The sequence below is a fragment of the Balaenoptera borealis genome (assembly GCF_965194805.1).
Source record: "Balaenoptera borealis genome assembly, chromosome: 4".
In the NCBI taxonomy this organism is placed as follows: domain Eukaryota; kingdom Metazoa; phylum Chordata; class Mammalia; order Artiodactyla; family Balaenopteridae; genus Balaenoptera; species Balaenoptera borealis.
The window spans coordinates 11,273,982-11,299,877 of NC_138861.1; the positions used below are offsets into that span (position 1 = coordinate 11,273,982).

At 39.3% G+C, this 25,896-nt stretch overlaps 1 long non-coding RNA gene across 4 annotated transcripts in view; it reads right to left on the minus strand.

The window, feature by feature from the left end:
* The window catches only part of LOC309628612, a 136,084-nt gene that overhangs the window by 7,937 nt on the left and 102,251 nt on the right, over nt 1–25,896 (minus strand). For 3 of the 4 annotated variants that reach the window (XR_014244580.1, XR_014244581.1, XR_014244582.1), the window contains one exon: nt 1,627–12,531. This is a non-coding gene — a long non-coding RNA (uncharacterized lncRNA). Of the gene's footprint in view, nt 1–1,626; nt 12,532–25,896 lie in introns of those variants that run through there. The other variant, XR_014244579.1, reaches the window with a different exon arrangement.

Genomic DNA, 25,896 nt, shown 5'->3' on the forward strand with positions numbered 1-25,896 from the left:
TACCAGTAAGATATTATTATCCTGATTTTACATAAGCAGTTACTGAGAGACTATTCACTAATCTGAACTGGATGTCAGAGGAAAGATATGAACCATGTCTGACTCCAAAATCCACTCTCTTGCCTACTGTGCTACACGAATACATAACTCTCACTAAAATAATTGTGAAGCAGTTCTATTTGGGCTCTGCATTGTAAGATTTTTATCTTAAGGTTGATGTTATTTAATAAACCACGTTGTTCAAAACCCTTATTTAAAATTATACAACTGACTGATCAGGTGATTAAAATCAAGCATGAAAAATGGTTGGGTAAGCCTGATCACAATAGAAAAAATTTGATATTTTGTTATTAAAATTAATGATTGGAGGGCGTTCCCAAGACAGCAGAGCAGAAAGATCCTGAGTTCACCTCCTCTCACAAGGACACCAAAATGATGACTATTTACAGAGCAACTATCAGTGAAAAAGACAAGAACCTAGCAGAAAAGATCTTCTCCAACTAAGGGTATAAAGAAGGGACCACAAGGAGATGAGGAGGAGGGGCTGAGTCACGGTATCGTCCAGACCCACACCCCCGGGTGGGTGACCCACAAATGGGAGAATGATTGCAGTTGCAGAGGTTCTCCTCGAGCAGCAAGGTGTTTGAGCCGCATAACAGGCTCCCCAGTGTGGGAGTTCTGCCCCAGGAAGATAGGCTCCCCCAGTGTTCGGCTTTGAAGGCCACCTGGCTTACTTTCGGGAGACACAGAGGGCTGTGGGAAGCAGAGACTCCACTCAAAGAGTATCACAAAATCTCACGCGCTCCAGGATCCTGGGCAGCAGAGGTCATTGGATAGGAGCCTGGGTCAGGCCCATCTGCTGATCTTGGAGAATCTCCCAGGGAGGCAGGAAGCAAGCAGAGCCCACCCTTGGGATGTAGACCCAGGCGGCAGCCGTTTGGGCAGCTCCTTCTACCACAATACTGGTGTTGGCAAGCGATGGTTTGGAATCCTCCCTCCAGCTTATTAGCCTCAGGCCAAGCAACTAACTGAGCAGGGCCACAGCCCCCCACACCAGCACACAGGCTTCTCAGAAAACCCCTGAGCCCACAGCCTGCCCAGGATGCCATGCTGCCTACCAGAGGATGCAGCCTGGGACCCAGCTCTGCCCGCCAGTGGGCAGGCAACAGCTCCAGAATCCCCTGGGGCCTGATGCCACCAGCAAGCCTGCTCTAGACTCTGGGACCAGACACACCACCCAGAGGGCAGATGCCAGCCCCAGGACAACCACAGCTCCACAGCCTGCGGTGGCAGGACCCCGCCTACCCTCCAGCAGGCCAGCACCAGCCTTTGGACTGATGAGCCCCGGTCCCACCCACCAAAGGTCCACACAAGCTTCAGGACACCCCAGATCCTGCAGCAAGCTGTGGCAGGAACTGGCCGTACCAACCAGTGGTCCGACGCCAGGTTTGGGACCCCTGGATCCTGCAACCAGACCCCAGGATGCAGCTCTGCCTGCCAGTGAGCCAGCACTAGCTCTGGGGCCCCCTGGGGTTTTACAGCCCGCCACCTGGTGACCCGGACCCTACAACCAGCAGCTAGCAGCTCCCACACAAGGCAGGGTCTGGGACGGGGGCCAGCCACATCTGCTAGACCACCCACAGTAGTCAGCCCACCAGAACAGAAGGACCCAGGCAGCTCACATTCTTGAGAACAAAATCATAAGACGAGAATCAGAACATGGTGTTTGTTAAGCTCAGCTTTCAGACAAGGTATGGTGGGGCTGAGCACGTTAAGAAATGGAAAAGTTTCTTCAATAGATATTTACAAGTGAGATTTCCAAATAGCATTCGAACTGACCCAATTATTTTGAAGATATGCTGATATTATCTCTTCATCCCTCCCTGGGGCAACTTTGAGTGACTGTCAAATAAACAACTTGAATTTGAGTATTTTCCTCTTGTACTATACGGTTTTTTCACCTAATAGAAATGATGTGACACTTGGAAAAGTCTGCAGTGATAACTGACAACAGCAGTTTTACCATTTCAGCACCCTCTGTGGCATGATTTAATCATCCACAAAAGTTTTTAACTTTTTTTTCTCCCTTTGGCTAGGAAACCTTATGTGTGGAACAAATATACAAATAAAAAGGAAAAGAGTGTACTGCAGTGATTGTAAAAAAAAATGGTTTGGAAGCATGAAAACCCTGCTAACGTTCCCTGCTCCTTCAACAGGAGGGATCTTGGCCACACAAGGCTTATTTCTCTCTCTCCTGGTGTGAGGGGAAATAATGTTTCATTATCTGAATGATTAATACATTGACACACTGATCAACACCACTGTTTTCAAACATTGTTTCTTTAAAAGAAGAAAAAATTTTTTCATTCAAAAAAAAAAAAAAAGTTGGAACGAGTCTAACCAAAAAAAAAAAAAACAAAAAGAGAATAAAATTTTCCAGAACCCTCAGGAAAATTGTCCACACATCCCAGTTAAGAAACACTAATTGGAGTCACTACATCCTTAATCTAACAAAACATTTTAAAGTATGAATTAGCACTATAAATGAGAAGTTTCATCTGTACAACTGTTAAAAATAATTTTTCGGTTTATCATCCAAATAAAACCACAAATTCATGATTTCTTTTCGAATCTTTGATCTCCAGTCTCTGTAATTCATGAATCTCTAGTTTGCCTATACACAACCAGAAAAAAAGTGTCCTTCTGCTTCTAATTCAGTGTGAGGTTTCTGCAGCAAGGGGCTGGCATCTGGCTTCAGTCCTGTCTGTTATTAGGTAAGTCTGTGTAGGTCGCTTCAACTCTGCATCTTTTCCCTCACGAACAAGGAGAGTTACATTTAATGTTCTCTGAGGACTTGTGGTCAGCCAAATGATGGCCCTCTCCCCTGAACATAAACCCTGGAACGTGTAAAAGTTAGCTAATATGGCAGATGTGCTTAAGGTAATGATCCTGAGATTGGGAGATTATCTCAGATTATCTGGTGAGCCCCAAATGTAATCACAGCATCTTTATAAGAAGGAGGCAGAGGGATAGTTGGTACAGAAGAGGACAAGGCAATGTGATCATGGAGTGATACAGCCACAAGCCAAGGAATGCCGGGGTCACAAGAAGCTGGAAGAAGGGAGGAACAGATCCTTCCCTAAAACCTCTGGAGGGAGTACGTGTCAGCAGGTGTCTGCTGACACCTTATTTTGGCCCAAGAAACTGATTTTAGACTCCTGATCTCCAGAACTGTGACAATAAATTTCTGTTGTTTAAAGCAAACACGTTTTTGATAATTTGTTACAGCAGCCCTATGAAACTAATACAGGATCTTTCCAGTTTTAAAATCGTATGAGTAACAAAAACATATGGAAGATGTGAGAGTCAATAAGCATTCAAAATAACTTGCTTTTACTAACTAAAATTCTAAACTACTACTTGGGTGTTAAGAGCTCTGGGCTTCTTGATGTCTATGAATCTGTTTGGTGAAGAGATTGGCTCTGATTTTTTTTTTTTTACACTTATTTGAATGCTTTTTACTTGAAAAATAAAACTAGCCATTTGTTACTAGTCTGGAACTGATCTAATGTCTAACTTACGAAGCTTACACTACAATCTCCTATGATATAGGATTTTCCTGACCTTTGTTATTTCCTATCCTGCAACTCATCCTGTGGCCTACTCAACATTTCCTATTTACTGAGGGACCAGTCAGTTGTTTGGATATCCAATTCATTCAACAAATATTTCTTAGGAAATAACTCTTTCTGTTTTCTACTATTTTTAATTCTTCACCCAGCTCTCACTCTTCAACAGCTCTGATTGCTGCCTCCACCATTCTGGTAAAGCTATTTTTTTTCAAGGTCACTAATATCCTCCATATTGCCAAATACAAGAGACACATACCTGTTCTCTTCTTACCTTCACCCCAGCAGTATTGAACATAGTTGATTTCCTTTCTCAATCATGAAACAATTTCCTCTTTGACTTCTACATCACCATGCCCTCCTGCCCATCTTTGATGGCTCCCTGACATATATCTGAACTTCAGATTCACAAATCCATCTGCAAGATTCATGGCTCCTCTTGAGTACCTAATGGCATCTGAAATTTAAATTGTGCAGAAAAGACTTTACTTTTCTACTTGCATGCTCCCCTTCCCATCTGTTCTTTCTCTGGCATTCCCTGTCTTAGTAAATGCAGCCATCATCTCCCAGCTTGCTCCAACCAGAAATCTATTATCTTTAATACTTCCTTTTCCTTTAAACACCATGTTAGATCTATCACCTAATTTTGTACATTATGACAAATATGTTTTCTATTAAATCATGCCTCTCCATTTCCATGGCCCCCATTGTTTCTTGTCTGGACTACCTCCTTCCAATCTTGCCTGTGTCCAACCCATTCTCCATTAGGCAGCCAGGTTGATCTTTAGATAAGCTTACTTGCTTGCTTGAACATCCTAATTTCCTCTAGATATAATTTTATAAATGAAATCCATGCCTAATCTAGCCCCTTCCTGTTTCTCCAAACTCATCTCAAACACTCCATCACATGCACAATGAACACTCAAGAATTTCTTCAGTTTCTCTAAATGTCAAGTTTTCTAACTGACATTTCTTTCTACATGGTACATTCCTCCAACCCCACCTCCAGCTACTCCTATGTATGACTTTTCTCAGGGGTTTTGTTTTTTGTTTTTTTTTTTTAGCTTCGTGGCCTGTAAGATCTTAATTCTCCGACCAGAGATTGAACCCGTGCCCCCTGCAGTGGAAGTGCGGAGTCCTAACCACTGGACCACCAGGGAATTGCCACCACGTATGACTTTTTATTCTAACTTCAGCTTACATTTTACCTCTTTAGAGACATTGTCCCTGACCACCCAATACAGAAGGAAAGGAAGAGAGAAAGAAAGAAAAAGAAAGAAAGAAAGAAAGAAAGAAAGAAAGAAAGAAAGAAAGAAAGAAAGAAAAGAAAGAAAGAAGGAAGTAAAGAAGGAAGGAAGGAAGAAAGAAACCTCCCCAGTTGTTCTCTATCAGGCACCCTATCTGCTATTGTTCCATTATTTTATTTAGTTATTATTTACCTGTTTCCCTTACTAGACTGTAAGTCCCATGACTTACAAGGGTGAGACCTCATTAGTCTCTGTAAATGTTTTGTTTTTACTGTGTTTTCTTTTCACTGTTATTAAAATTTTATGTGTACAGAGTTTTTTTTAAAATTTTTATTGGATTATAGTTGATTTACAATGTTGTGTTAGTTTCAGGTGTACAACAAAATGAATCAGTTTTACCTATACATATATCCACTCTTTTTTTTTTTAGATTCTTTTCCCATATAGGTCATTACAGAGTATTGAGTAGAGTTCCCTGTGCTATACAGCAGGTTCTTAATAGTTATCTATTTTATATATAGTAGAGTGTATATGTCAATCCCAATCTCCCAATTTACCCCTCCCCTCCACTTTATCCCCCGGTAACCATAAGTTTGTTTTCTGCATCTGTGACTCTACCTCTGTTTTGTAAATAAGTTCATTTGTACCCTTTTTTTTTAGATTCCACATATAAGTGATATCATATGATATTCGTCTTTCTGTGTCTGACTTACTTCACTCAGTATGACAATCTCTAGGTCCATCCATGTTGCTGCAAATGGCATTATTTCGTTCTTTTTTATGTCTGAGGAATATTCCATTGTATATATGTACTGCATCTTCTTTATCCATTCCTCTGTTGATGGACATTTATCTTGCTTCCATGTCCTGGCTATTGTAATAGTGCTGCAATGAACATTGGGGTGCCTGTATCTTTTCGAATTATGGTTTTCTCCAGGTATATGCAGAAGTTTTAAAGAGAAATAAATGCATAGGTTTGGTAACAAAGCAATCCCCTGGACGCTTTCCCCACATTTCTCCTTTTCATAGGCAATGATGTTCATCACTTTTAACTGATTACTGTGGTATTTAACTCCATGGTTTTCATCAACATGTTGGTATTCCTACTTCTTGATATTTCAGTTTTAGGAATCATTTGATCAGTTGCTACTGCGGAAGGTGAGCCCCACAAATACACAACCATCCCATTACTAATCCTCCCAATATAGCTATGGCATTTGGTTGATTAGATTAATATTTTTGTTTACATTACGATGATTATGCAAATGCTAGTAACAGACGAGTTTTCTCTGGAGTTAATTATCTTCTTTGTTTGCTTAGTTTTCTCTATACTCATCACTAATTCAATCCCAAACCTTTTGCCAAATGTTTAAATCTTCTCCTAAATGATCAGATTTATGAGTCATTCTATCAATTTCATTTTTTTGACTCCAATCTAGTCCCATTGCCCTCTTGGCCTGGTGCACAGCTGTCATGCAGGGACTCTTTGTACTCTCATTGTGGGGATTCCTTTCATGTCTTTCCAAACAGAATCCATTCAGTGTTTTCCTCTTGCTTGTTTCAGTCCTTTGTTTGAACGGATCATCTTCTCCAGCTTTCATAGAAAGAGTACAAGGGACATAATTCTTTGCTACACTACATGACTAAAATATCTTTATTCTATCCTCATCCTCGACTGAGTGTGGTTTGATCTCGAATTCTCAGTTTAAAACAACTTTCCTTCCGCAATCTTGGCATGTTGTCCATGATCTTTCAATGTGATCACGGAGAAATTCAAAGTTGTTTTGACCCTTCACCCTTTATTAGTGTCCCTCCATTTTTTTTTTTTCTTTTCCTCTCTGAAAGCTTATAGAAGTTTCTCTTTGTCCAGAGTGTTCTGAATATTCACTATGTGTCTAGGTATGGATTTATTTGTATCCATTAATTCGGGCACTCCATGAAAAGAAGGGAAGGATAAAAGTAGCTGAAATGGCAAAACTGAGGTAATTTCTCTTGGAGTTCATTTTTCAAATAAGGTAAAGTGTCCTATCAAGGCCCACAAGAGTTGTTTGGAAAGTTATTCAAGTCTATTGTGGAAAATGGCAATGAGTTCTTATTAGGCAAGTTTATTCTTATCTCAAAATAAGAAAATGGGCCTCTTTGGATCTTGAGGATAGCTGAAGGCCCAAAAGTTTGAGATGTTGTTGCCAGTTTGAGAATTAACACACAGCTTGCAAGTATTTTCACATTTCATAGTAATGTGCTAGACATCTATGCAGGACTTGTAAAGCAGGTGATCAAAAATCAACTTTGTACACTTAGCCATTACTTCTTCCTGTGCCATTCCCTCTTTGAATTCTAAAAGTCTGAAGTTGAATGAACAGGAGAGAAAGAGTTTCTTGGAGGAAAGCTAGTGAACTACTGCAGCATTTTCTCCTCCCTTTCCCTTTTCTCCCAGCAGAAGAAAGGATCAGGTTATTGGCCTTTTAACATGAGCAAATCGAGTGGGTAGTCAGGAGGACTACTCAGAGAGTTTGACTTGTACTGCCTAGAGTTTTGGGGAGGTACTATGTCAGTGTCATTCACATCTGGAAAAGTTTTAAAATGAGATATTACAGATAACTAGCTTTTCTGATCTTAAAGTAAATAAAGGTGACTATTGGAAACAAAAACTATATCTGCAGGCCTGCAGGTGGGCTCAGGATTAATGTTTTCCCTGAGCCAGAGTCACCTTGAAGGGACCTTCCCCAAGAGGGTGATCGCCTGACACAAGGGACCGTAGGAGTAAAAGGATAGATGTGGGGAGGGGATGCAACAAGAACTCAGCCAGGTATATATCACTCGTGAAAAAAAAAAAAAAATAGTATATTGTGCAAGTCCTCACAGAAATGACCAAGAGTGAAAATCAGCTTCGAACAAAGGCCAACCATAAAAAGCTTCAAAACCAAATTGCATCAGTACTGGTAAATATCAACAGATTCCCAATCCGTATGGATTATAATCCAGTACCGTAGTTGTTTGTATTGCTGCTTAAATAGGTCCAGATATGACCATTAGGAACTCCTTCAGATTGGATCCTACGACCTTTCAATCTAACCCCACCGTCTTTTCTTTTTTGGGCATGGGTTTGTACATTCTGGCACCGTGAGATGCTCTAGGCTTCTCTTGCATTTTTCTCAGCACAGCCCTGGAATCAGCTTCTCCAAGGAATTCTGGGTCCTTTTATTGGAGAATGTGTTCAAAACCAAGATCTAGATGCTGGGTGTGCTCTTTGACAAAGAGCTAGTCACTGCTTCCAGACCCTCTCAGTGTTTGAGCTAGGAAATATATGCATGTACCCTGAACCTTTACTCACATACATACACTTATGTTTTTTATCTATCTATCCATCTGTAAATAACTATTTGTAATTAGTTCCGCTGATTCCTATCTAATGCAGTACCGCAGGGTGCATTCTAGCATTCCCCTTTTGCTTATTGGTAACCTCTTTCTCAGACAGTAAAAAAAGTATTTAAACCCTTTAAAGGGCTTTCCGCTGTACTCAGAACATTATTTGCATGGATTACAAGCCCTGTATGATCAGCCCTGCTCACTCTACTTGCTGTTATATATTCGACTCTGAGTTCATTGGCCTCATTTCCTTTATTTGAAAGCCCCTGTTCTCTTATGAATCTAGTTATTTGCCCTAGAGATGCCCTCCCTCTGTTTTTTGTTTTGCTGGCTCAACTCAAGTCACCTCGTCTAAGAAGGAGACCTTCCCTGACCATGACCAACAGTGGCACTCTCCATATACCTCTGTCATATCATCCTGGTGACCCTTTTTATTGCACTCAACAGTAACTGAAACTATCTTTTGTTCTGGTTCACTTGTTTATATTCTCTCTCCTCAACTGGAATGTGTTGTGACAGAAGGGACCCATTTCTGTTTTCCTGACAGCTACCTCACCAGAGCATAGAATAGCTCCTGGCATGTGATAGAGACCTAATAAATATTTAGAGAATTACTCATAGAATGACTGACAGTCAGCAATGGGAGTTTGTTCTATCAGGATTGGACACAATGAGTCTGCTATAGTATCAATTTATGCAATTATGACCATTCAGTATCTCCTGTATGGGAAAAGAAAGGTGGAACTACACTGATCTAGGGTTGTCATTTTGCCAAAGGGACACAACAAAAAGGTAATAGGATAAGGCTGTTCTTGAACATTGGCAAGAAAGAAGCTGGGTAGCAGGAGAGGATGCATAGCGTGGAGGATGATATGGACATGAACTTTCCAGAATTACTAGTCAAAGTAGTATGCTGCTGGTGGGGGTGAGAGGGAAAAGAGTGGGGAGGCAAAAGGACTTAGACCTATCCAAAATGACATATTCTGTATCGAATAGCACAGGTGGGCAGCAAATAATGTCATTTGTAATATCCTGGCCTCTACCAAGTTTTGGAAAGGGTAGCAGTCTCTGATGCTTACAGAAGATAGATGTCTTGGGACTCCATAGGAATAAACATTGGTCAGCTTCTGAATTCCTAATTAGTACATAGTTGTCTTGATAGGACACCTAAGGCATTATCATGCAAGCAGCTACGATAAACTCGATTTTTTTTTTTTTTTTTAAATTTATGGCTGTGTTGGGTCTTTGTTTCTGTGCGAGGGCTTTCTCTAGTTGCGGCAAGTGGGGTCCACTCTTCATCGCGGTGCGCGGGCCTCTCACTGTCGCGGCCTCTCTTGTTGCGGAGCACAGGCTCCAGACGCGCAGGCTCAGTAGTTGTGGCTCACGGGCCTAGTTGCCCCGCGGCATGTGGGATCTTCCCAGACCAGGGCTCGAACCCGTGTCCCCTGAATTGGCAGGCGGATTCTTAACCACTGTGCCACCAGGGAAGTCCGATAAACTCAATTTTTGTCTTCCTCCAGCCCCTATGGAGATGCATCTTGCTAGAATGAATTCTTCCTGATGGCTGTCATTAGATCAATGAATGCAGTCCCTGCCTTTTCCTGCTGTAATTAACTCTGTGCTGTCTGGTCATTCCCCAAGAATAAGTTTTAAAATCATCTGTGCTTAGATGAAGATATAGCTGGCAGATGATTTTCAAGGTTAATAATAAAAAATTAGAAAGAGGGACCAATAATATGTGATCCGTGACCTAGTCTGATGGGAATAAGCAAAAAAACAAAATGAACAAACAAACAACAGCAACAAAAACCTTAAAAAACCCAAACTGTACAGAATACCCAGAACCTAATAGAAAGAATGGAATGAGACAGAGGTTGTTTTTTCTTCTGAACTTCATGATCTCTTTCAGGCTACTAAAGTACAATTTACTTCACTAGAAGTAATTTACTAAATGTATTCTGGAGGAATCCCTGAGTCCATGTATCACTGAAAATGAGCAATTTGTTCCTTTCTTGTAGTAACAAGCTCAACAAATTATATAGAAATAGGGGAACAAGAAATGTCATTAACTATATTGAATTGGTTGAAGTAGCCGTTTTCAGACTGTGTTCCAAGGTCAGAGGCCACTTGATGAAGGGTAAAGCAGGGGCAGCTTCAAGTAGATCGGCTCCACTTTTATCTGTTTTCTATATTGAGCTTCTCCATGAGATCAAATTTAAAAACAGGATTCTGCTCTAAAATGAATTAGAAAATCATTGGTCTTCCAAGGATAGAAAAAAGGAACATTTTAAAAATATACACACAACTATTTTCAAATATACTATGTATCAAAAACATAATATTTTAAACTTCTGTAGCTATCATTTAAAAACATTCTCATTTATTTGACTTAGTAATTTTGAAATAAACAGGAAGTAAGAAAGAGAAAAAGAGAAGGAGGGAGCGAGAAAGACAGAAATGTTGGGCTGGATTCCAGTTCCAACTTATTCATCTTTTAAGCAAACGTTCTTTGACAATTCCCCTTAAAGTCTAAGACTACATGAAAATAGATTTTAAATAGACATGTAATTATTTGTTTTTATTCATAAACCTAATAAAACATTGCTTTAAAAAAAAAGAAAATTTCCCCAGAAGGATGAACCAGGTGACACTAAAATATAACTAGAATATACTAGGCACTCTATGAATATTTGTTAAATAAATAAATGATGAATAAAGCTTCAGGAGAAGATGTAAAACTATAATTTCATCTACTCATTCAAATGCAAGATGATTATTAAACTTTTGTGAAAATATATATTTCCTCACATTGTCAGGAAAAATTTTATCTATCTTTGGATCTCCAAAAAGACTTCCCTCTCTCTTTTTTAAATTAAGGTGAAATTCACATAACATAAACTTAACCAGTTTAAAGTGAACGATTCAGTAGCATGTAGTATATTTACAATGTTGTGTAACTCCAATCTGTACCCCATTTCAAAACATTTTCATCACCTCAGAGAAAACCCCCATGCCCATTAAGAAATCACTCCCCATTTCCTGCTCTCCTCAGTCCCTGGCAACCAGCAATTTGCTTTCTGACTCCATGGATTTATCTATTTTGAATATTTCATATAAATGGAATCATGCAAAAATGTGACTTGTTCCATCTGATGTATTTCACTCAACATAATATTTTCAAGGTTCATCCGTGTTGTAGCATATTCAGTACTTTGTTCCTTTTTATTACTAAAAATATTCCATTGTTTGCATACACCACATCGTATACATCCATTCATCTGCCGATGACATTTGGACCGCCTCCACCTTTACCTATTGTAAATAGTGCTGCTATGCACATTCATTTACAAGTGTTTCCTTGGGTACCTGCTTTCAGTTTTCCAGAGCATATACCTAGGAATGTTGCTGGGTCATACGGTAATTCTATTTTTAATTTTTTGAGGAACTGCCAAACCGTTTATCACAGTGGCTGTACCATGTTACATTCCCCCAGCAAAATATGAGTGTTCCAATTTCTCCATATCCTCACCAGCACCTGTTATTTTTCATCTGGTTGTCTTTTAATCAAACATTTTTGTGATTAAATATAATTATTGGTTTAATAGAATAAATTATTCAAAAAAGGATTTTCTTTTTCGTGTAATTCCTTCGCTGTTTTTCCAGAATTGAATTTCTTGCTCCTCTTTATTCAACATATATAAAAGAATAGTTTCTGGGCTTCCCTGGTGGCGCAGTGGTTGAGAATCTGCCTGCTAATGCAGGGGACACGGGTTCGAGCCCTGGTCTGGGAGGATCCCACATGCCGCGGAGCAACTGAGCCCGTGAGCCACAACTACTGAGCCTGCGCGTCTGGAGCCTGTGCTCCGCAACGGGAGGGGCCGCGATAGTGAGAGGCCCGCGCACCGCGATGAAGAGTGGCCCCCGCTCGCCGCAACTGGAGAAAGCCCTCGCACAGAAACGAAGACCCAGCACAGCCAAAAATAAATAAATTAATTAATTAATTTTAAAAAAAAAGAAAAAGAAAAATGTACCGGTAATTTAAAAAAAAAAAAAAAAAAAGAATAGTTTCTGATTTTATTAAGGCCCAGATGTAGAATACCATACCGTTATACTGTAGGGACCTATTTTCTTTAAACGGAATGCGAGGATTCGTTAGGATCCCAGGTAACATTCCTAGTCGTTTTTACCCCTTCCCACTCCATTCTCATGATGTTGTATGTTTTCTCCTCTACTAAATGGTTTTGCTGTAGAGTATCTAGGTCCGTTCCAGTGAACATGGGGAGAGACTAGGGAACAGAAACACAAAGATGAGAATTAGAAAATATTTTTCAAAAATCACAGTTCGAACAGGTATATCCATACTATATGCTGTTTCACATATGCACACCAAATTATTTCATAGCACAAGAACATGTAAGTCTCAGAACAATGAAACATGAATGTTTTGGTCCACCTTTGGACACTTTACCATTATTTTATGTGATGTCACTGGTAATTTTGCTTTTTGTTCATATAATTTTATTTTTCTGCTCCATGGCTACTTTATCATCTAGAATCAGTTGTTTAGGTGACACTAATGTGGCCACATATCAGTTTAATACATTTCTGCTCAAGCAGTGATAAGTCACACACCAGCTGCCAAGCATTGTAACCGATCGCCAAGCAGAGGATTTTGACAGGCTGTTCCCAGGAGATTCTTGCGCTGCAGTTTGTAACAGGCGGTTGCCCAGCAGGATCACAGTCTAGGAATGTAAACCCAAAAGCAAGAATGAAAAAAGAGAGAAATAAAGGATGAAAGTGACTAAGCACAGAATAAAACCTTTGAAAGTTAGAAGTGTTGAAAGATTATAACACCATGAGCACAGGAGAGAAACATTATAAAGAGTATGGCCTCAGAATTAAAAAGAGATGTTGAAAATACTGTACCACATTAGGAACAATGAAAATTAAATATGACAAACATAAATTCAGAAAATGACAAGGGGGAAAACACATAGCATTTGGCAATTTTTGCCAAACAAGTTGGAAGGATAGAGGATACAAAGCCTAACGTAGCAGAAATAAGCAAGGAAACACAAGTGGTACACAAGCAAAGCAATAATTCCTAGAGGCTGTAGCCCATTGATAGAACACACTTTCCCTGTATGAAGCACAGGGTTTCAGTCTCATCATCACCTGTTTATGTGCACTTACAGGAGCTCAATCAATATTTATTGGTTCTGTAAGAAACAAAGACATGTTTTACATATGTTTTACATATGTAAAACATAAAGAAAAAAACTTTTTTCTTCTTCTAACCTGTGGAAACATATTAATTTGTATGTGTTGATATTTCCTAAAAATGTCCTTCCTCTGAGACAGAATAATGTGCCTTTACTGTATGATGTAGTTACCAGGAAATAACACCAAGTAAACCACATAAATATAACCAAAGGAAAGCTTGCTTCTTTCAAGACTCCTGTTAAGAGTTGTAAGCTGGACTTCAGAAGTGGGATGAGGGTCCCCAACAGTTTGCTCCCAATTGACTCAGAGTAATGTGGCAGGTGGGAGGACCACAGACACATTCTGCTTCCTCCTGTCACGCTGAACAGCTTGGAGAACTTACAAGCAAAGAAACAAGGGCTGTCGCCTTGAATCCTGTTCAAGAGGAAGACAAAGCGCCTTTGTGCTTGCTTCTGCCCAAGGGAGAGTCCTGTGGGCACAGGATCTGTTACAGAAAACCTGCCTAGAAGAAAGCATATTTGAGACCAGACTCTGGGTAACTGGAGAGTCAAGCTATTGTGTGATGCTGGAACCCACAGGGGACAGCCCTGATTTGATTTGTACATATCTGCTCTCTCTAAACTGTGCAGTTACATCTTCTTTCGGTGAAGACACCGAAGTTGGCTTTGTTCACTAAAATGATTTTAGTGTTACACTTGCTAACTAATTTTTGTGAGTTGCAGAACAGAACAAGATAGAGTCACAAAGCCCAAAAGTCCATGGACATAGAAAAAAATGACCAAATAGTTCTTTGAAGAGTGGATGGAAAAATATTGGATAGTTGTACTAAAGTGGAGGTGGTGGTGAATGCATAAGAATCAAAAGAAGTTTGAGTAAGAAGCACCAAGGAACTATTAAAAATACCTCTTTGGAGAAGACTATTGTAACAATTTAAAACAGTATATCCTCTAATTCTAGAAATTCCACCCTTAATTATTTAGAATTTAAATATAATCTTGTATTTACATACCACATGGATTCATTCTTTAACAACTAGTTTACATAAAACCTATCCAAGATGATTCAAACAAATTTATATAACAGTTACAGAGACATAGTGTGATTAGCTCTTCACACAGAATAAATTTGTTTCCATTATAGCCATTAATAGATATGTTAAAAATAAGGTATTTCTGACATCTATAAGTTTAAGGTATAACAGAACTAAGCATAGACAGATCTGATTCAGAAATCATTAGGTAAATGATGTTGCTTGCCTGGTCAGCCCACATGTACAAATATGGGGGTTGTTTTTGTGGTTACAACTATGAGTTTGGCACGTGAGTTCAGATATCTCTCTCAAGGTCAACACAATAATGTCGATAATCAGTGATGAAATATTATGGGTTTGGAATTGGATAATGGAATGAACAGGTTATAATTTACTAACCAGAGCAGATGTTGTATAACAAATTCAAATAATATGCAGATATAATCACCATGACATTCTTGCTAATCACCAATACCTTCTTACTTGGTCATTGAAAACACCCTAGCCCAACATACTAATGGTTCTATGAGGATCTTTTTGTCCTTTCTCCTTCTGTTTCCTCATTTTGTGATAATTTATATTCTACATAGGATTTTGGAAATAATATAATATCTGTACCATAGGATTTTGCTGAAACATGTCAGTCAGATTGAGCATTTCCTTTTTATCAGAATTAATGAGAAAGTTTCAGAACTTCTCAGCAATTGAGAAAACATGGGCCTTTAGCCAGACCAACCTGGGTTTGAATCTTAGTTCTATAGCCTCAGTCAAGTGACATAACCTCTCTAACCCTTGAGCTCCTCCATGCAAAATGAGACTATCTACTATCCAAGGTTGTGTTAGGATCAGGACACCATACTCAAGGCCTGGTGAGTACTTGGGTACTTGTACTTGTACCCACTTCCAAGAATGGGTACTTGGAAAATGGCAGATTTTTGTTTGCTTTTTATCCCTCCAATTGTTCTAGGTTCAATCTTAAAATTGCAATGAGTTTCTTCCCCAAACAGATTTTACTAATCCAATTTTCATTGCTCTAGTCCTTTAATAAATTGTTGACACAAATATCCATGCAAGAAAAGACATTCTGGCAGTAAGGTTCTATCAGGTGTGTACTAACATATTTAGCGTGTCTTCACTATCTCAAAGGGAAATGAGTTCAAAAAGCGGTTCTTTTGCTAAATTCTGAATTATAATTTCATTATTTATTTTAAAACTACTATATATGTTTTCACACGTATCAAATCCATGGAATTTTATCACCCCTTAAAAACTACTGATTCACAGAGCTCCTATTTGCACATATGCTATGTCAACCCATTTATGAATCTCAAACTTACACCTTAATCTCCACTAAAATTACATAATTCATGCAGGACACATGCATGAAGTAAATTTCATTAAAGACTTTGGTGGGAGTGAGGGCGTTGAGAGAGGCTGACACTGAAGCAACAGCAACAACTTCCAATCAGATATTGACAACTCTGTTCTTTAAAATCCTTTTGGCTCCCATGCCACTTGGGGTTTCTCACTGGCACTTTGTTCCACATAGGGCCCATACTTAAACGAACTCACTCAGTCCTTCTCATTCCCACCTCATTTTCCTGTGCTCTTTTCCCCCGGGCCCCTCCCTAATTCAGTCTCTCAAACTGTTTTCTAAAGGAGACCTTTCATGTCGCACATCAGAGTATTATCTAAAGACCTTAGTTGGCAATAATCATTAAATTCCCTTAGGAAATATTGGCCTAGCTCTCTTTGCTAAAAGGCACATTTGAACCAGTTTGGTCTTGTAGTGGGCACTATGGTGTGCCACCAAGATCCCCCGTCAGGAAGCAAAGACTTCTCCCCTAGCCGTTGGTAGTGTTGTCTCTGTGAGCCCCAAAATTGGCTCAAGTGAAGAGTCTCCTTGACCAAGGGCAGCCCAGAGCTAATGATTGGTCTGTGTATGAAGGTCTTGGCCCCTTGTAACTGAGCAGGACCCTATGAGGCCTTCCCAGAATAGACCCCACCCGTGTCCTCCGCCTGCCTTTTGTCTGTAGAAAATCTGTAGTCAAAGAATACATCTAATCAGAGAAGTGAGAAAATGCAGAAAGAAAGGAAAACAGTCAAGCGAAACAAAATAATAATACTTTAGCCATTAAACAAAGTCAAGGACCTTTAGCTCTTCCTTAAGGACTATAGATAATATTCTGAGCCATGTCCTTTGAGCTGTTCTGCAGGTACTGAAACCCCCATCAGGTGGGAGAAGTGAACTGTGTGCTGCCCACAAGCACGTAGACCCCAGACCGGCTGGAACCAGAAGGTTGATGATGCTGGCTCCCGATTACCTCACCACCAACCAATCAGAGGAACGTCCACGAACTGATCATGCCCTGCTCCTTGAACGCTAGAAGACTCTTCACTCCGCCCTCCAGGGCAGGACACACAGTTTTTGAGGGCATTAGCCTGCTGTGGCCCCCTTTGCCTGGCAAAGCAATAAAGCTATTTCTTTCTACTTCACCCCAAAGTTTGTCTCCAAGATTTAATCCAGCACCAGTGAACAGAGGCCGAATTTTGGCAACACCCTCATTTAAACTCAGGACTGTTGGTGGGCCATCTCAGCCTCTGCGCTCCCTATGGGGCCAGCTGACTGACTGAGCTGAAGACTTAGATGTGGCTACGTTGCCACTCAGTCTTTTCCTCTGCTCAGTCCTGCTTCCCTCTCTTTTCTTTCCACAGTTGTCAATCTAGAGTCCACTCTGTAATAAACCTTATGGAAAAAAAGTGGATCTCAGAGTCTGCTTCCCAGCCAATCCAACGTGCAAAAGTCCCTTACTAGTTAAGAATATGAAATGAGTAAGATAAAAATGTTTGAGAGGGATGGAGAAAATAAAATTGTGGAGAGACCCAAAACTTTGTTTAGGAAAATAGAAGTGTGAAGAGGAATAATCTAATTTCAACATTTAAGAATGAAAAATTCAGTTGTAACATCTTGGCAGTATCAGCCTGGTATTAAGAGAGCAAGTAGCAATTGATGGAGATAAAATAGTAAGAAAAGAAATGACCCAAATAAAAAAGTTTCATTACATAACAGGAATATTTCTCTGCAGCAGTCAGAATGGCATAGTGGCACATAGTAGGGTTTAAATTATCTTTGTCTTTCCAGTAGTTTTGAAGTACACAATGCTGTACTTTCATGAGACAATTTTTGGCTTATTGATTACGAGCCCAAAGATTCTTATTTTGCACCTAAATATAGAAGCAGAAGATAAATGCCTGATCATGAAAACTAGGAATATTTTAACAACCTATTTGAACAATGATTCCCCAGAGACATTGACTGTGAAAACCATTGAAAGATATTTCCTTGGTTTTGGTCACGGTAGGTTCACATCTGGCATTTGGTCAATCACTCATTAAATATTAATTAGCATTATTTATGCAATTTCAATGCTCTTTTACCCTTTTAATGGGAGAAACCTGAAGAAAAGGGCTCTTCAAAGGACATTAGGTTCTTCTCACTGATCTGCAGATTGCTTATCCAATTTAAATAAATTTGTTTTTCTCATTTCCCTTTACCTTAAGCCTGAAGTAGCAACAGTTAATTAAACACAAAGGAAAGATCTTTACTTCTCAGCATGGAATTTTTTCCAAATAAAGTTATCCAGTTAATTTTTATAAAAGTAAAGAAGAAATCACTACACTACTGAGCATTTTCTGAGTCTGCATTTTCAGCTTTTTTAAACATATAGACTAATTTTAAAATAACATAACTCTAAAACTGAAGAGTTTTATACACAGAAAGCTGTGCATATGTCTAGCAATAGCTAAAACATGCTACACAAAGTTGGCTCCTTAACGTTCCAAGAGTTTAAAAACCATTTAGCAACAATGCAGGGATCTGGAAATATTATGGAATAGTAACATCTTCATGAAATAATAAAATTCTTTTTTCAATACATATTTGAGCCTCTGCTGTGTGTCAAGCATTGTGGACAAAGGGTTTCAGAAGTAAATATGACCTCCTGCCCACTCAGCAGGAGCTCGCCTTCTAGTGAGGAGACTAATGAAAAGTTAGCAATTATAATACAGGGAGAAAAGTACTGCAGTGGACCTAGCACAAAGAGTAGAGAGAGGGAGGATCTAATTCATCCTGAGGAATGGGGCACGATCAAGAAACACTTGCTCTTAGAGCCTAGAGTAACAAGTTAGTCATACACAGGTGTGGAGTGAAAAGAGTGAATAAGACTAGGATAAGAAGAAGCAAGAGCAGGGCTTCCCTGGTGGCGCAGTGGTTGAGAATCTGCCTGCCAATGCAGGGGACGCGGGTTCGAGCCCTGGTCTGGGAAGATCCCACATGCCGCGGAGCAACTGGGCCCGTGAGCCACAACTACTGAGCCTGCGCGTCTGGAGCCTGTGCTCCGCAACAAGAGAGGCCGCGACAGTGAGAGACCCGCGCACCGCGATGAAGAGTGGCCCCCGCTTGCCGCAACTAGAGAAAGCCCTCGTACAGAAACGAAGACCCAACACAGCCAAAATAAATAAATTAATTAATTAATTTTAAAAAAAAGAAGCAAGAGATTGTTCAAAACTGAGAATGGCCAGTGTGTCTACATCTTTGAGCAAAAGATGTGTGTGTGTTTGTGTGTGTGTGTGTTCATGGCAGCAGCTCAGGCTGAATATACATCTAGTGAGAAATCAGCGAAGGGTCTTGAATGCTCTGTTAAGAATTTTAACTTTATCCTGAAGTCCATGGGGACCCAGTGAAAGATATTCCAGATATTCTAAGTATCTAACTCAGGAAAGATAAAAGCAGCCAGGGCTTTAAGAGATTGATGGAGGTTAATCTGTTCCATACTCATGGCCCTGGGGCAGGGCAGGGGATTGTACTGCTAATTCTTTCCAGTGGCCTTGGTTTTACCCAACAGGAAAGACCAGTCCTCCTTAGACAGCCTATACCAGAGCTCCTCACACAAGAATCACCTGAATATCTGCTTTAATTGGTCCAAGGAGGTCTCTGGGTATGGGGTGTTTTTACTGTTGTTGTTGTTGTTTTTTAGCCCTTTAGGTGACTCCAAAGGGCAGTAAAGGTTGGAGTTGCTAACTTTCCCTAAATCATGGAAGGAAATGAATAAAAATAGAAAGTTGTGAGGTTTATAAAGAATGGAAGACAATCGAACTATGATGTTCAGCTATGTGAGGTTTGCATATCCCCCAGAGTCTAATGCTTAGTAAGTGCTTAACAGGGGTTGTCATAAATGAACACATTTAAAAGGAAGGTTTATAAGCTAAAGTAGAAGAATTAGATGAAGTCAGTGTTGAGGGCTATCATTCCCCCAGGACGCTCTGTGAATACTGTTCTTCAAACATCCTCTGAATTTTTATACATTTCTGCCTTTGATACCTAGAATAAACACTCCCAAACTATTCACATGGGAACATCTTATCCTTGCTTCAAGGCTCTTTTGCTGGGTCTTTCCCAAAGCCACTTTCACATCCAGGAAAGAAGAGATCGTTGCCTTTGCTAGGCTTCTCCAGGAGTGCTATGACTTGGATAAAGCACTAACCACTGCTGTCCTTGCTGGACTGTGCACTCCAGGAAGACTAAGTCACCTTGAATCCCCTCTGCAGTGCCCAGTAGCAAATGTCTGTTGCATAGCTTTGAGTACATAAAGGAGAAAAAGAAAGTTGCAGATTATATATTCAAAGATGCATAATGGGAAAGGTGGGTGAGCAGAGAGCCAAAGGGATGAAAGTCATTCTGAGACCTATTTTCCCAAACTGAGAGATTACACAGAGAGTTGGGAGAAAAAGAACTATGATTGTTACTCAATATCACAGTGTTGACAGGGAGGGAAATCATCATGCATTTCTATCTGTGGTGGACTTGGGCTTGACTGGAAAAGGATAGAAAGTTCCTCAATCCCAGTTTTCAATTGCATCAAGCAACTGAAGTATGGGAGTGAACAGGTCCTCAGGGAAATTCTCAAAACTATTTGTGATCTAAATAATAAACAATTACTTGGTGAAACTCAGAACGGTTTAACTATAATCTACTATTTTGTGACTTCTACAAAGTAAGAAGCTTTTCTTTCTATCTTCCTTCCTTCCTTCCTTCTTTCTTTTCTTTTCTTTTCGACTTGAGACTTTGGGGAGCACAGGCAAGGCAAAACCCCAAAATCTTGTGCCACTTTGGATAGGAAAAACAAAAACAAACAAAAGCAAAACTAAAACCACTATGTGTGGTATACTGTTACCTCCCTGTTCCTGAAAGCATATGTTCAGACTCAGTCTCTAATCACACCTGTGGTAACAGGGCCCATATGTCCCCTCCACACCTATGGGCATGAATAATCTGCATAGGCTTGTATTGGGCATTTTGTCTTTGATTTTCTTTGTAATTTATTTCTGAAATTACATTTAGCAAATCAAATCTATACTTTTCCTTAATGTATGTTGTGGTTATGTTGGGAAAGAAGTAAGAATATTCTATCCTCTTTTAGATAGCAGTATCTCTACCATTTGAAGATGTTTTTTTTATTTTGTAAATAATACAAAATCTGTACCCTAGGCTGTTTGTAATGTGCTAGAGATTAATATGCCTCTGGGTTATTATAATATTTGCTAAAAATGGAAGACATATAGATTAGATGTTTGAGATTCAAAATATACAAACATAATATGTAGGATATAATCAAACTTAAGTCTTCAGATTTTATTTTCTACTACAGAAAATCATTATAAAAGACTTTCTTATTAAGGATTAAGTAAAACTAAATAAAGGCCCAGCTTCTTATTTTGTCCCTCTTTCCTGCTGATCTGATTTAAACGAAGTTCAGATGTCAAAGCCACTGTTGAGATAAAATAAGGAGTTTCATTTGATCCTGCCATCGATATACTGTGCAACCATGGAGGAGGCCTTTAACCTTTTTGAAATTCGCATTCACTAAGTCAAAAAGGACTTAATTATGAGGTTAATAAGATTGTGTCTGTAACATATTTTAAGCGCTTTTATTTTCAGAATGATAAGCAAACATGAGGTTTTATTATCATTATCATTATCATTGGCTTCAAAGGGAATTTGGCTTTCATAGCTCAGTGGGGTGAAAAAAGATAAGAAGCTGGCTACTGGTGTTCAAATAAACATCAGGGTTAAAAATTCAAGGAGAAGGTGAAGAGACAGAGGGAGAAAAACCTCATTTCACTGATACATCAGTGATGAGAGTCAGCTTGAGCAAGATTGAATCCTAAATAAACTAACAACAGGGCAAAACATACATATCTCATCTCCTCTCCCCTCTCTCTCTCTCTCTCTCTCTCTCTCACACACACACACACACACACACACACACACACACACACACACACGCACCGGCTCATGTGTAATATATTATTCATGCTCCCATGTTAGATTCAAAAGGTAGTAAAATTAAACGTATTCCTGACTGCTTTTCTTAATGCATGGCATTAAGGTTCATGGCATTTACCTCATGCTTAATGTTGTATATATTAATGAAAAATATAGCAGACCACTTCTGTTAGATTAGCCCACAACAATTTGGTCCTAAGAAGTAATACCTGTAATCTCTCAATTTGAGATGGATGATAATTTTGAAAAGAAAATCTTAACCTTCTAGGGCTGTCGGTTCTCCCATGGTAGTGAAATCAAAAGTGACACATTTTTAAAATGGTTTAATATTTGCATTTTTTTTTTAGCTCAACTGAGAGCAAAAAGAAAAATCTGCCCCATATATCTAATACTGCTCACTGAAATGTAAATCACGGTAAATGACACACGTAGAAATAAATGGATAAACAGCAGAAAAAATAAAACTGTATTACCTCTATGCAGCCGTTCGTCTTCCGAGAGCCTGAGTAAAGCTTAAGTCAGAAACAATTAAATGGACTGAAGCTTTAACAGTGACTTTTGAACTGCTTGAATTCACAAAATCAATCCCCAGAAATTAAGCTATCAGTGATCTATGATACAATTAAGTTCCATAATCAGAAAATACTACAGTGCAGCAGTGTCACTTGTGCTATTTCTAACACTGAATTTTAAGTACTGCTGGCTAACTCTTCCTGCAGGGTTGTGTAAAACTCCATCTGGCACACTAGACACTAACACTATGATACACGGTTCCTTTTCCGTTCTTCAATTTAGGCTGACATCTGGTGGTCTAGGGAAACGACAAGTAATGCTTCTGAATGTAAGCCAATTCACAAATGTGGCGTTTTTCAGTTTTCCCTTTGTCTTTCTGAAGTGCTTGAAATTGCCACCAAACCAGTTAATTACATGGAAATTCACACAAAATAACTATTTAAACGGCAGGACAATAAGGGTGAAGAAAGTGACTTTCGTGTGATGAATTATATACATGGAAGTACACCGAACTCTGTAGTGACTAAAAAGCATCAATAGAAAGCACCATATATCGGCCAATTAGACCCACTCAGAAAGGGTACTATTTAACGGCGCCACGCTGGGGATCGTAATGGGAATGTGGTACATGTCAGATTTCCTTCTTTCTCTTGTCAGGATCGTTGGAGGGAGGGAAGCGAAGAGAATGAGGGGGAGGGGGAGAAGAAGCTGCTGTGTATAGTCAGAAATTGATGTTTAAACAGGCATGAGGTAGTGTTCAAAAGCATTTATCTTTTAGTTTTTCTTTGGGAGGAAGGGGCACTTCCTGAAGTTTGTGGGCATCCAGATGGTAAAACACAGTGGGCCAGAAGCAAGAGCAATTCAATTCTCCCTGTGCCGAGGATTAAAAAAAAAACATATACCCAATTAACTTACTGTCGGGTATTCCATGAAGGAGTAGAATGATCACTGTCGACCCTATGACGTTCATACCAGTTAAGAAAAATAAAAAAGCACCCTGATTTTTCTTGCTGTCAGCACTTAGCTATATCATTTGTAGTGTTTTGACCATGAAGAGACTTAATAAATGGGCATTTTTGTGTTCAGATCTGATTACTATTTTTCTGTGTGTGTGTCTCTTACAGTGATTCTAACTAGTACAAAAAATAAATGTAATACCGGATTGACTTTGTTCTATCTCCGTATTTATAAAAGGTTCTAGATTGACAGAATTACGGGCAAAGCTCCCTCTCATGAAAAACAACCACACAATAAAACAAAGCAACAAAAAACAAACAAACAAAAAATGACTTTAACCTTGTCCAAGACAGACCATTGTGAATATTTGCTTTGCTCTGTTTCCACTTACCCTTGTGACTCTGAAAAGGTTATTGGAAGGCGTGCCAATTACGTTGGTGTTTTGAAATATGGCCAGTTCCTCTAGGAAGTACCACAAGCTGCCAATGCCCAATTCCAGAAAGGTCACTGAGAAGTTCAAATGAAATTGCTTTTAGTTTGGTTTACTATAAAACTCACCTGAGCTGAAATGAGTAAGCAAAAGGTGAAGTGTTTCCATCTACTCTTCCCCATCCTTTCTTCCCTTTAAGAGTGAAGTTTAGTTCTAATCAGTAGCCGTAAGTTCTCCCAAGAAAGGAGGATTTTATTTTCTTTTAATAAGCTTAAAACTATTATATAAACTTTTAAAGGGGGGAAAGAATGAATACACGTCTGTAAAGAAAAGTCTACAACAAATTATCAACTGGAAAAGCAGTGCCATTCAGCAGACTTCATGTGACTCTTACATTTATGAAGGGCTGTGGCAGAGGAAAATTTAGACTGTGATTTTAGGAGGGCTCAGAGAGTCTTTGTATCTCTCACAAATATCTTACATTGATTGCTAATAAAAGTGATCTCAAAGCTAGACACTGGCTTTTATTTTTTTGGCTTTGGATTTTGTGGCCTCCTTGAATGTAAATATTTTTCCCCAAAATCACTTTTTGAAATATAAGTCTTATTTTTATCAGTCTAATTTCCTCTGGAAAAAAAATTTTTTCCACAAATGTAATTTCCATTTCTTCTAGTTACTCCAGTCTAGGTATAAATATGGTGTCATGTTCAGACTAAGTAAAACTATTTCTTTGAAAACATAGTACTTTATGTTCTTCAAAGACTTTTTCACATACTAGGCAGAGTCCCAAGAAGTGGCTCATGTGTACCCTTGGATAAGCCGTCTATTCTGAGACCTCCATCCTGAGTAACCCATAGGAAACCTCCTCATCACCTCTACCAGCACCACTCCTCACTGCCACCTACTATCACCTCTCACCACTGCTTCCGGCTGAGACTGACCTGGCTGGTGCCAACAAAACCCACAAATGCCGGCACCAGGTCATAAGATGGGAACATTTCTGCTGTTGTCAACTGAAGATGGAGTGGCTTTGGCACTGGAGCACAATGGCAAATCCTCTTCTAATTTCAGATTTAGGTTTCCTTCCTTCCCTCCTTCCTTCCTTCCTTTATCAAGGAAAGTATTGCTCAACTAATAATGTTTAGATGCTAAGCTATTTACATAGAATGGAAATATAGTTACCATGTAATTTTATAATATGATCCCAAGCTTTTAAAAATACAGGGCGTGGGGCTTCCCTGGTGGCACAGTGGTTGAGAATCTGCCTGCCAATGCAGGGGACACGGGTTCGAGCCCTGGTCTGGGAAGATCCCACATGCCGCGGAGCAACTAGGCCCGTGAGCCACAACTACTGAGCCTGCGCGTCTGGAGCCTGTGCTCCGCAATAAGAGAGGCCACGATAGTGAGAGGCCCGCCCACTGTGATGAAGAGTAGCCCCCACTTGCCGCAACTAGAGAAAGCCTGCACAGAAACGAAGATCCAACACAGCCATAAATAAATAAATAAATAAATAAATAAATAAATAAATAAATAAATAAATAAATAAATAAATAAATAAAATTTTTAAAAAAACAAAAAACTACACAGACCCATTTTTGAAACTTATAAACAAATGATAGCATAATAAAATAAATGCTGGGCAAAATGTAAAGATCAAATAATATACTGTTATGTTTATGCATATGAATTATTTTAGTGTTCCTCTTATTTTTTTCAAAACTTATATGAAGCATGATTTACAGATGTTGCCAGGAAGGGAAAGGAGAGAGGGAATCATTGAATCAATAATCACTGAATACTTTGTTTTTCACATTGTCCTCAAATTCTCATGAGATTGTGGGAAGGGGAGGACAAATGTAACAACTTGTTTTTCAATATAACTGTTAATGAAATGGCTTCATTGCTTGTCTCCTATAAGATATAGAAGTCATAAAAAGGGCACTAGAAATGTGGAATATGTTTTTAAAAGTAGATTTATTGTATGTTGCAAGTTTGGTTTTATGTAAACATACAGAGACAATGTTTTTTTTTGTTTTTTTTTTAACTTATTTTTGGCTGCATTGGGTCTTTGTTGCTGAGCGCAGGCTTTCTCTAGTTGTGGCGAGCGGGGGCTCCTCTTCATTGCGGTGTGTGGGCTTCTCATTGCAGTGGCT